Here is a 12,132-nt window from a genome sequence, read left to right as displayed (position 1 = left end):
CTCCCCTGTGTGGGAAGACCTGTTATGCATTAAAGTTACCTGTTAAAAAAATTAATAATAAAAGTGTAACCAGTTTTACCTTGCAGCCTGAGGACCTGCTGGAATTAACCAAGGGGGAATGAAGTGCCCCTGAAACTATCAGGGTACTACAAGGTTCTGCATCCCCACAAGGATAGAGAGGGGAGCCAGCATGATCTGAAATTGGCATGCATAATATAAAAAGTGAAAATTCACAGATTTATTCCAACTGTACTACAATAAAAAAAAAAATGAGATTTTTAGCAAATAATTGATCAATTTTTTGAGCCACCCCTGCCAACGTCACGGCAAATCTCAATAGGGGGGTCCTACTCTACATTCTGTATTTCATGTGCCATGCGGCCTCCTAGATAAAGTTAAAAGCAGAACCATAATAGAGCACACATACCTGTAACCTGTATATAACCGCTTCTATGTTGCAAAAAAGGCACTTGTGGATAGAGACCAGCCCAGGTCCCAGCATGTGGAGCAAGCTCTGCACCATACCAGGACTATATCAGAACTGATCCTCCCAGTGCCAAACAGCAACCATTGATAAAGGCGAACCAGATCCAAGATGGTGCTTAATTAGCAATGCCTGTGGAAAGGGGTGAGGTAACTGAATCTGAACAGCTACCAACAGGAGGAATACATAGCAAACCAAAATCAGGCATGCATGGCATGGTGGTGACCGGCCACCAGAATTTGTAGCATAACTACGACCAAACAGAGAGAGAGGGGATCCAGCATGATCTGAAAATGGCATGCATCATATAAAAAGTGAAAATTCACAGATTTATTCCAACTGTACTACAATAAAAAAAAAAGAAAAAAAAAAAAAAAAATATGATGCATGCCAATTTCAGATCGTGCTGGTTCCCTTTTTTTCTCTGTTTTGACCGTAGTTATGCTACAAATCTGGTGTCTGACCAACACCATACCATGCACGCCTGATTTTGGCTTGCAATATATTCCTTCTGTTGGTAGCTGTTCAGACTCAGTTACCTCACCCCTTTCCACAGGCAATGCTAATTAAGCACCATTCTTGGATCTGGTCCGCCTTTATCAATGGTTGCTTTTTGACACTGGGAGGATCAGTTCTGATATAGTCCTGGTATGGTGCAGAGCTTGCTCCACATGCTGGGACCTGGGCTGGTCTCTATCCACAAGTGCCTTTTCTGCAACATGGAAGCGGCTCATTTTTTTTATTATAGTACAGTTGGAATAAATTTGTGAATTTTCACTTTTTATATGATGCATGCCAATTTCAGATCGTGCTGGTTCCCTTTTTATCCCCACAAGGATGCAGGGCTTACCCCCTTAGGGACCCAGAACCCCAGTGCCGGTACCAACAAAAACCCAGGTAATCTCAGTTTTCCCCAACAATCCCCCATACAATGGTATCCAGCTAGGGTGGGACCATGCATGGGTGCCCAGAAGTGGAGCCAATTCAGTCCACTAGTTGACCAGGTGGGAGGGGCAGACTTTAGAGAGTAGTCAGTGAGAGTCACACAGGCGAGGAGTGAGGATGGAAGCGAAGCGACGTCCTGACTCGGGTTAACAGTGACCTGGTACCCAGGAGAAGTAGTTGCTGGTGGAGTACGGTGGAGTACTCCCGGAACTACGCACCGACGGGCTACAGGACCCTAGGAGAGGAAAGAGCTCCAAGCTGACTTGTTAACACCTGCACAGCAAGGGGACCATCAAGGACCTTGCTGACCCTAAGAATCCGAAGACTCAGTAGCAAAGGGAGAACCGGGGACAGAACCAGAGACTCCAACCCGACAGGGTTCACGCTACCCTTAGGCGGACAGAAGTGGACAAACCACAGAACGGGGACCCCCAGTTGTTTTATACCACGGGGACCCACTTACCAGAGGCAGGTGCATGGGAAGAAGGTACCAGAGAACCAAACTGGCACTGGGATGAAGGGGAGCTGGAGGCGAAACCAGCCGGCTTCTGGCAACCAGTCAATACCTACCAGCAGTGAGTAAACCACGGAACCAGGCAACGGCCACCACCGTGACATTCCCAATAGAGACACTGCCCGGGACCGAGTACCCCATATCCCTTGGCGCGACATATCAGCATGGCTAAGAGATATAATACAGACTATTCAACTTGTGGAGGATTGCCCATTACTGCAACCCAGCTCCCGTTCACTTACATAGGATGTGAGCTACAGTACCCAGAAATAACCACTATACAATGTATGGTGCTGCTGTGTCCTGGCTCTGTACACTATTTCCAGCCACTACCGTAGATGCAAAGAGCTGATTTCTGGGGCGGTAGACTTCTCCCCTCTGTCACAGCTTCCCCCCTCTGTCACACTCTTCCCCCCTCTGTCACATCCTGCACCCCTCTGTAACACTCTGCACCCCTGCATGAACTTCTATACTTACCTGTACATGGTGCTGCTGTGTCCAGTGCTGCTGCTTCCGGGTCTTCAGTGCAGTGAATATGAAGTGAGGATAATGAGTGTCGATTGGAAGCAAATGACAGCAATGCTGGAGACATCAGCGGTGGAGACAGGTGAGTATAGAAATGCATTTTATTTCACAGACACGTGGTTTTCTCCAGTACGTGTCACACTGATGTCACACGGATCACATCAGTGTGTGGTCCGTGTGACACCTGTGCTGCTGGAGTAAAACGAACATGTCTACGTGTGGAGCATATGGACACACGTATGCTCCACACCAGGGGCGTAACTACCGCGGTCGCAGCGGTCGCCATTGCGACTGGGCCCGGGAGGTTAGGGGCCCGCGGCCACCCGGCAGATCAGCAGCCAGCTCTTTTCTGTGAGAGAGGAGCTGTGCTGTTCTGCTGTAGACCACACCGCGTGACGGCCGCTATATGACCCGGTTGCCGCCGCTGACACCGGGCCCCTCTGCCTGGTGTCAGCGGTGGCATCAACGCGCTCCCGTCACTGCGCTCCCGTCACCGCGCTCACATCACCGCGCTCCCGTCACCGCACACTGCCTGATACGAAAACGTCTCTTTCCCTCAGCACCCAGCTTTCCCATGCTCTGCTGTACATCTCTCAGCACCAGCTTTCACATGCTCTGATATGGGAAAGCTGGGTGCTGAGGGAATGATGTATAGCACAGCATGGGAAAGCTGGGTGCCGAGGACAAGATGGATATCAGAACATGGGAAAGCTGTGTGCTGATAGAGGGATTTCAGATCATGGGAAACCTGGGTGCTGAGGGAAAGAGCCAAGTGTCAGCATCTAATTATCCTGTACCCCGAGTGTCAGTGTCATTATCCCATACCCTAAGTGTCGGTGTACGTGGAGGGGGGCCTCCGTCCAAATTTTGCACCAGGGCCCATCAAACTCTAGTTATGCCACTGCTCCACACGAACACACTGTCCATGTGAAAACACGCACGTGTGCGCAAACCCATTGATTTTAATGGGTCTACGTGTGTCCGGGTCTACGTGTGTCTGGGTCTACGTGTGTCTGGGTCTCCGGTACGTGTGAAAATGAACCTCACATGTACCGGGTACACGGACGTGTGAAGGGGGCCTCACACTACAGCTTTGGTTTTTCAGATCAGAGACTATGGAGCCCAGGAGGAAAGATATATATTCTTTTGTACTGTACTTAAAATCTATAGTTCCTATCTTTCTTTCTTTCTCAGGAGTTTCTCTAGCCCAGTAATTGAGCTGTTTGAAGATGCTCGTGTAGTGCTGCGCACAGGACGGGATTCTTTACCCAAACAACACAAAGAACCATCTGGGCACTTGAAGGAAGAGCAGAAACCGCTCTGTAGATAAGTATCATCATCATAGAGGCTGAACGGAGCCCACAGCGGAGCCATGGGCAAAGTGACTCATGACTGACTTTGAAGGGCAACGAGGGGTTAACACTGGTTGCAGGGAAAGAAAGCGCGGGCTGTGGGGGGTCAGAAGTTTAGGGGGCTGGGTTTAAGTGCTAGGGGTGGTCAGTTGGGAATATAGAATCAGTAGAAGGGGTGGGTACTATCAGAACAGCATGTGAAGCCAGCAGAAAAGGTGCTGAGACCCCTTCACCTCGTCTCCTGCTGTGACTGTAATCATGGTGATTTAAAACTTCTGGAGCAGCTGCAGGGTGCTGCCAGCAGCGTGGATGGAGCTGCATCAGAGCACAGGTGCTGGAGATATTGGGAGGTTCGGCTGTGGGGGATGCTGCAGAAGATCCACTTCCCCAGTGGGCACGCAGGGCGAGTGTGCCTGACAGTCTGCCACCAGGAGCAGCTCCTGAGGTCTCAGTGGTGCCGCAAGAGCCCCCTCCCCGGGGACCCTCCCTGTCCATCTCTCCATCCTGTGCTTCTAGATGGAACAGGGGAGGAATCTTACAAGGCAGCCGGGACCTGCGGAGGTGGGCGGGGCCTCAGTGTATCATGTGACCGAGGCTCTGGCTCAAGCCTCTAGTGATCAGGGCTTCAACAAGATGGCGGCGGTCCTTCCCAGTGATATACCTGTGGGGGGACTGCTTGTGGTGGCAGCAACTGGACATCCGGAGAAACACTCAGAGACAGAGGTCATCGGGGCAGAGGGCAGCGTGGAGGTCATCATCGGGGACAGAGGTCAGCGCAGAGGTCGTCATCGGGGACAGAGGTGAGCGCGGAGGTCGTCATTGGGGACAGGGGTCAGCGCGGAGGTCGTCATCGGAGACAGGGGTCAGCGCGGAGGTCGTCATCGGGGTCAGGGGTCGGCGTGGAGGTAGTCATCGGGGACAGAGGTCGGCGTGGAGGTAGTCATCGGGGACAGAGGTCGGCGCGGAGGTAGTCATCGGGGACAGAGGTCGGCGTGGAGGTCGTCATCGGGGACAGAGGTCAGCGCGGAGGTCGTCATTGGGGGACAGAGGTCAGCGCGGAGGTCGTCATCGGGGGACAGAGGTCAGCGCGGAGGTCGTCATCGGGGGACAGAGGTCAGCGCGGAGGTCGGCATCGGGGGACAGAGGTCAGCGCAGAGGTCGGCATCGGGGACAGAGGTCAGCGCGGAGGTCATCATCTGGCTGGGGGTCAGCATGGAGGTTGTTTTCAGTGAGGTGGTCAGCGCGGAGGTCATCATCTGGCTGGCGGGCAGCAGGGAGGTTGTTTTCAGTGAGGTGGTCAGCACGGAGGTCATCATATGGCTGGCGGTCAGCATGGAGGTTGTTTTCAGTGAGGGGGTCAGCGCGGAGGTCATCATCTGGCTGGAGGTCAGCGTGGAGGTCGTTTTCAGTGTGGGGGTCAGTGCGGAGGTCATCATCTGGCTGGAGGTCAATGTGGAGGTCATTTTCAGCTCGGTAATGGTTATCGGTAAGGAGGTCGGCGCAGGGATCGGCATCTGGAAGGAGGTCAGCATTGAGGAGGAGGCTGTCGTCATCACAGTAGAGGTCGCCTTTATGTTGGAGGTCCGCAGCACGGAGGGGCTCTTCTTCGCGGATGAGGTCCGTGTCGAGGAAGAGGTCGTCATCTAGGAGGGGATGATCCACGTCCTGGGAGATCGTTCAACAGGTAGTCTGCTCCCTGGTGGTCCCGCTAGGTTTGAGCGCGGCGGCTTGCTGGGGTCTCCCTAAGCAAGCTGCTTAAGCGTCTTGAGTGCCTCAACATCCTGAGGAGAGTCATCGGCTGGAATCGGGTGTTCCGGCTGGTGGGTCCCATGCCCCCACGCAGCCTGGTGAGTTTAATTATATGTTCTGTGTGTTCATCTAGTGCGATTTTCCTGGGTAGGTGTTTTATTAGGCCCAGGGGAAATGGCGGCGGTCTTAGTTTTAGCATGTTGGGGGGCCTCTGTGGGGTCAGTTAGTAGGGTCTGCAGCATGTTAGGGTTTGGGAAGGAGTTGCCGGAACGTGTGGAGGAGGCAAAGGTCGGGTCAATGGGGTCCCCCGTTTCTGTTTTGGGGGTCGGGCATTGAGGCAGGTCGCCGGTTGGTCATCAAGTTAGGCCACATCTTGTGGTGGGGGTTGCGGTGTCAGGGCAGATAGAGAAGGGTGAGTGTTTAAACTTTCGATTTTGTTAACTGGCTTCAGGTGTTTGCCATTCTGCAAGCATCCAGGCACACACACAAAAAAAAAAAAAAAAAAAAAAAGGGGGGGGGCCTGAGAATTGTTCAGGGGTGTTCTGCTACAAGGAAGGTTCATTGGTTTTGTGGCGATCACACCCGGTGTTGAAATGATGGGCAGTTCAGGCAGTGGAAGGATGGGTGACACTGCATGAATCCTTGGGGGTCTTGTCGCGCGCGGGGATGGATCTGCGGCGGATCGGTGGTCACGGTGAAGTTGCGGACAATCAGTGCCAGATTTGTGGCTGTGTACAGATGGAGCGGTGTGTCCGGGGTTTCGCTGTGGCCGCGGATCTGCCGGGGATTTGTCCTTGTGTGTGATGGGGCCTTACGGCTCGTTGAGATACCAGGGTTCAGGCTGCGGTGGGTTCTAGAATCATAATAATAATAATAGTAAATGTATATAAAATATAATAATAATTTTGGTGCGAGGTATCGTGCAGGTATTGGGCGGTTCAGTTTTATCTCTGCCATTTCTGGTTCTGGTGGTTTTTCTTCGTTAGGGGTAGTGCAGAAGAAGGAGCCGAATAAATTCCGGGTCACTTGTGAGTTATCGTTTCTGACATGCCATTCGTTGCCAGGGCGTCCTGACAGCATGCATTTGTTAGGTTGTTTTGGGGATGGTTCATATTTTGTGATCTGGTGTTTACTTATGATTTGCCCTATTTTCTTGTGCCTATTGGAAGGGTTTGGTTCATTTCTAGAATGGGGGGTTGCAGTATGGCTGGGTTGCTGATGATGTCTTACCTCAAAAAAAAAAATAAAAAAAAAATAAAATAAGACAACAACTTTCTGTACATGGGGCGGTCAGCTCCCCATTTTTTGCCATCTTTGCTAAGGGCTAGGGCATGGATAGTTCAGCAGTTTGCCAGGAGAGGAAGAAGGGCCCTGGCAATTGTCTGAACATCTTGGGAATCTCCATTGATTCTAGGAGGATGGAGAGCAGGGGGGGATTGAGTACAGGTTACGGGACAAGGAAGTGTGTCTTTCCTCACTGAAGTGCGCAAAGCGGGTTATATATTTTAAAAAATAAATAAGAAAAATCAAATGCAGTGGCAGACCTTTGGTTGTTGCTGGGCATGCTTTAATTTGCTTTTGCATGTGCCCATAGCCGGAATTTTTTCGGGTAGTGAGAAGGTGGCTATGGCGGGGGCAAGGCCCCCACGCTTTGTATACGGTTGCCGGAGGAATTCTTCAACGACCTGGCAGTGGGGGCCAGGATATATTTTCCTGGGTAGTTATAATGGATGGTCGTTAGGGTTTTGAAGCTTGTGGTCTATTTTGATTGTGAACTTTTACTGTAGCGGCAGGTTGGGTTAGTTGACAGAGCTTTCAGCAGGGCAAATGGGGGATGGACATAGAGCCACAATCTTGGGTGGAGGCAGTATTTTACCAAAAATCGGATTTTGTTCGAGTTTTTCTTGGTAGTGGCTAGTTCCAATTGGGGGGACTACTTCAGCAATAAAAACATCAGTTTTCGTTGCGTCAACAGGTGTTTTGGCAACTAATTTTTGGTGTTTCTCCTCCGTTAACAGGGCTATGGAGGCATTTTGGGTTACGGCGCCTTTTTGCTTTAGTACAAAGAAGTACAAAGATAGTGGCAGCGCAGGCACCAGGTGTTTGGAAATTAGCGTTAATGCTCTTTTTCAATGATAGTGGGATAGCTTTTGGTACCTGGCACTAGAGGCAGAGTCCACCAGCTGCAAGTGGCCGGAGGAGCTTTGTGAGGTGGTATTTGGGCACTAGGCTTATTATGCATTACAGTATCCTTTGCTGGGGGTACTAGGTTAGCATATGAGGCGGATTGGTGAGGCAACGGGGGATCGGAGTCAGGAATTCGGCACGGGGGAGTCTGAGGAGGATTTGGTAGGGGCACTGCTGTGTTGGTTACGTAGGGTGTCGGCTGAAGGAAGGTCTGAGGTTAATAATTTATGGCTCAGGACCAATACTGGTTGTAAGTTTCAATGTCTGGTTGATGTCATTAAACTGTTTAGTGCAAATTTTGAGGGATTTGCGGGATGAGTCCTTTAACTGGTGGAGGAAGGTTGAACTAGATGGACCTAGGTCTTTTTTCAACCTAAGTAACTATGTAACTATGTAACTGGACTGGTTAATTGCTTGGAACAGTGGGCACTGCCAAGACCAGTGAGTAATTCCCCCATTTGAGGTGAAGTGGTTTTCGGCTAGTTGTTCTTAGTTGCTCTTTGGGGAATTAGGGGAATTGGTGGCTCCATCGTCAAGTGGAGGTGGCATGTTGAGTCAGGTTGTTGTGGGGTTAACCTACCCCATGGAATGTTTGGTTGGAATGGTCAAACTGAATACATCTTAAATAAATATTAAAAAATGGGGGGGTCAGGTTGTGAGCAGTAAAGAGGTTGATAAGGCGGTCGGTAGAGTGTTGCAGGGGGTATTTATTTTTGTTGGGGGGGTGATCGCTCAGACCCATTGGTGGCCTTGGGCCTCAACCAAGGTGGAAAAGTGGGGGACTTCCTGCAAAAAGTATAATTTAAAAAAAAAAAAAAAAAAAAAAAAAAGGAAAAATGTTCCCCCCCCCCGTTTTTTCTACGTTCTACTAGGCGGTGCACCACTGGTTGGATAATTGGGTCACTGCCCTGAATTCGGGGGGGGCTGATGGCAGATGAGGGGAGGAATGAGTGCCAGCTGGGTTGGTTGAGAGATCACGTTCTAGTGCTTTGGATCTGGTTCCAGGTATGAGTGGTCTACGGTAACACTGGATTTTCACCATTTTAAGGTTGGATCCTGCCCCCGATGTGCTGGTGTTGCACACGGGTGAAAATGATGTGGGGATATCCCCCTATGGGGGATTAAATTGGAGTTATTTGCCAAGGTTTACTGCAGCTATGCTCCGCCTCCCCGAGAGGTGAAGATGATGCGGTCGGATATTGTGCCTACAAAACCTTACTGGTGGTTCGGTCGATAGAGGGGATCGACAGGACTGAAATTAAGGTGGATAGGGAAGTGGGGAGTTTCTTGGCTTGAAACGGACAGGTTGGCGCGGTGGATGCACCTGTGGTTAGCAGGTGTTCAGGAAGGTGGAGCGAGCGCTTTGTTGGTGGGGTGACTCGCATTATGAGGTCTCAGGTAATGCTCGTGGTGGCGGTAGTGAGGTGGGGTTCTTGGAGTTGGTGGTAAAATGGTGGTGGGGGGTTGTACATCAGGTGGATGGTAACCCCCCTTCTTTTATTTGGAATGGTAATTACCTGGCAGACTTTGGGGCTCTCCAGGGTGGGGTCCCCTGGGAGTCGGTGTTAGGGAAATGGTTTTCCGGTCATGGTGTCCCCGAGCTTGTGGTCGTTTGCGGCTGGGGACAACTCCGGATGGTTTATCAATTTTATGGGAACGTCCGCCAGGTTTTGGAGCTCCAAGAACCCTCCTCGCTTTAAAGAAAGATATTTATTTAATGTCATGTTTGTATAATAAAGGCCGATTTGGCCAAATTATCCAAGCGGGTGTCATGTCATCATTCAAAGGGGAATCTGTGGGATGAAGGGATTAGTGCATAGCGAGAAGGAAGCATCTACAATAGTACAGTCAAGGATCAGGCTTGATGTCACGTTGGGGATATGGATTTACCTGTGATATAAGTGTATAATATTCTAGTTTAAACTATAACAGATTGGCACAGGGCGCTCCTATATGCACTGGACTGCCTCTTTAAAAACATGAGCTGACTATCTGCACAGTTCCAGGTTTAGTATAATAGAGAATACTTAATACAGGCAATATACAGTTAGGTCCAGAAATCTTTGGACAGTGATGAATCTTTGTGATTAGGGCTCTACATGCCACTATTTTTTATTTAACCCCTTCAACACCTGGCAATTTTCCATTTTTTGTTTTCGTCTCCCCTTCTTCCGAGAGCAATAACTTTGTTTATTTTTCTATCAATATAACCACATGAGAGCTAGCTTTTTTGCAGGACGAGTTGTACTTTTGAATGAAACCATTAATTTTACCATGTAATGTACTAGAAAGCGGGAACAACAATTCAAAGTGCGGTGAACTTGCATAAAAAGTGTGATTCCACAATGTTTTTGTTTTATTTACCATGTTCACTATATGGCAAATCTGACGTGGCCATATGATTCTCCAGGTCAGTATGAGTACGAAGATACCAAACATGTATAGTTTTTCTTTTATTTACTTGTTAAAAAAATTCAGAGGTTTGTAAAAAAAATAAAATAAAAAATTAGCTTTTGTCGCCATTTACGAGACTCGTAACATTTTCATTCTTCAGATCTGGGGCTGTGTGAGGGATCATTTTTTGCACCCTAAGCTGATGTTTTTACTAATACCATTTTTGGGTAGATGCAATGTTTTGATCGCCTCTTATTGCATTTTATTGTAATTTTCCAGCAGCCAAAAATACTTAATTTTGGCGTTTTACTTTTTTCTTTTGTTAAGCTGTTTACCGCTTGGATTAATTTATTTTATATATTAATAGATCAGACATTTCTGATCTCAGCAATACCAAATATGTGTATTTTATTACTAGCTGTAGTACCCGGGCGTTGCCCAGGATAGTAACTGTGTCTCTGTCTTTCTCCCAGTCTCTGTCTGTGTGTCGCTGTCTGTCTTTCTCTCTGTCTATTTCCTTGTCTGTCTGTGTCTATGTCTCTGTCTGTTTCTATCTCTCTGTCTGTATTTGTATCAGTCTATCTGTCTCTATCTCTGTGTCTGTCTCTATTGTGTGTCTGTCTGTCTGTCTCTTTCCAGGTCTGTCTCTTTCCCGGTCTGTCTCTTTCCCGGTCTGTCTCTTTCCCGGTCTGTCTCTTTCCCCGTCTGTCTCTTTCCCCGTCTGTCTCTTTCCCCGTCTGTCTCTTTGCCCGTCTGTCTCTTTGCCGTCTGTCTCTTTGCCCGTCTGTCTCTTTGTCTGTGTCTGTCTGTCTTTTTCAGTTTATCTCTATCCATCTCCCCAGTGACATCTTATTACTTCACATATAAGCTTCTTATACCAACAGTTTATTTTGTTCCTATAGCAACCACTGACAGTTGCTATTAATAGCCTGTAGCTCCCACCTCCATTCAGTTTAATGGAGGCAGGATTTTGGAGAGTAACTGTAAAGTGCGGGGCTACATTTTCCAGTGAAAACATAGTCTACTACGTTCCCTGGGTCAGATGAGGCATCTGTGCAAAATTTCCTGATTGTAAATGCGACAGTGCGGATTCCTTTAGCGGACATACACACACACACACACACACACACACACACACACACACACACATACATACATACATACACTGAGCTTTATATATTAGATTATTGTTTTATTGTCAATGACGCAAAAGGGAGGGGGGTGATTTGAACTTTTGTTCTTTTTTATATTTTTCAAAACTTTTTTTCTCACTTTATATTGTTATTACTAGTTCCCTTAGGGGACTTGAAATTGTGATCATACAATCACTTGTGCTGTACAGAGCAGAACTTCAGCATCCCTCTGTGCAGCAGAAATTATAAGTTCCGCCAGCGGCGCTCACAGGAAGTTCATCATGATAGACACAGGGGCCATTTGCTGACTCCCTGCTGTCATTACAACCCATTGGTGCGCCAATATCATGTCACCTGGTAAATCCTGCTGTCAGTGATTGATTGTTACAAGCTGCGGGCGGATCTCTGATCAGATCAGCCGATATGTGCTGGGACAGATACGTGCTCGGCATGCGAGCCCACGTCAAGAGCAGGGACACGACCTTGGACGTACCTGTATGTCCAAAGTCGTGAAGGGGTTAAAACGAGACAACTGAGACGCAATTGAAGTTTAGACTTTTAGGTTTAGTTAAAGATGTTGAAGAAAAATATCCTGTGAGACCTTTAAGAACTGCAATCATTTTTGTACAAAGCCTCCTCATTTCTGGTGCTCAAAAGTAATTGTACAAATTTACTTTACCATAAATAAAATGTTAATTTTTAACACTTTTTTAGAGAATCCTTTCCAGGCAATGACTGTAAGAGGGTGGCCAAGTCGGTTATGTGTTAATAATGCTTAAGACACCAAACACGTTTATATGTCATATGTGAATTGTGTCGTTCATCATGGTGTATAATGTATTATGTGGA

The 12,132-nt window shown here is 48.4% G+C and overlaps 1 long non-coding RNA gene across 1 annotated transcript in view; it reads left to right on the top strand.

Moving 5' to 3' along the window:
* Nucleotides 1-4,019: 4,019 nt before the first annotated feature.
* The window catches only part of LOC142311740 (uncharacterized), a 441,604-nt gene continuing 433,491 nt past the window's right edge, over nucleotides 4,020-12,132 (top strand). The window contains exon 1 of the long non-coding RNA XR_012754292.1: nucleotides 4,020-4,620. This is a non-coding gene — a long non-coding RNA (uncharacterized LOC142311740). The remainder of the gene's footprint in view (nucleotides 4,621-12,132) is intronic.

Source organism: Anomaloglossus baeobatrachus, chromosome 5, assembly GCF_048569485.1.
Source record: "Anomaloglossus baeobatrachus isolate aAnoBae1 chromosome 5, aAnoBae1.hap1, whole genome shotgun sequence".
In the NCBI taxonomy this organism is placed as follows: Eukaryota; Metazoa; Chordata; class Amphibia; order Anura; family Aromobatidae; genus Anomaloglossus; species Anomaloglossus baeobatrachus.
The sequence above is the reverse complement of the archived record's forward strand: the minus strand, read 5'-3'. Positions and strand labels throughout refer to the sequence as shown.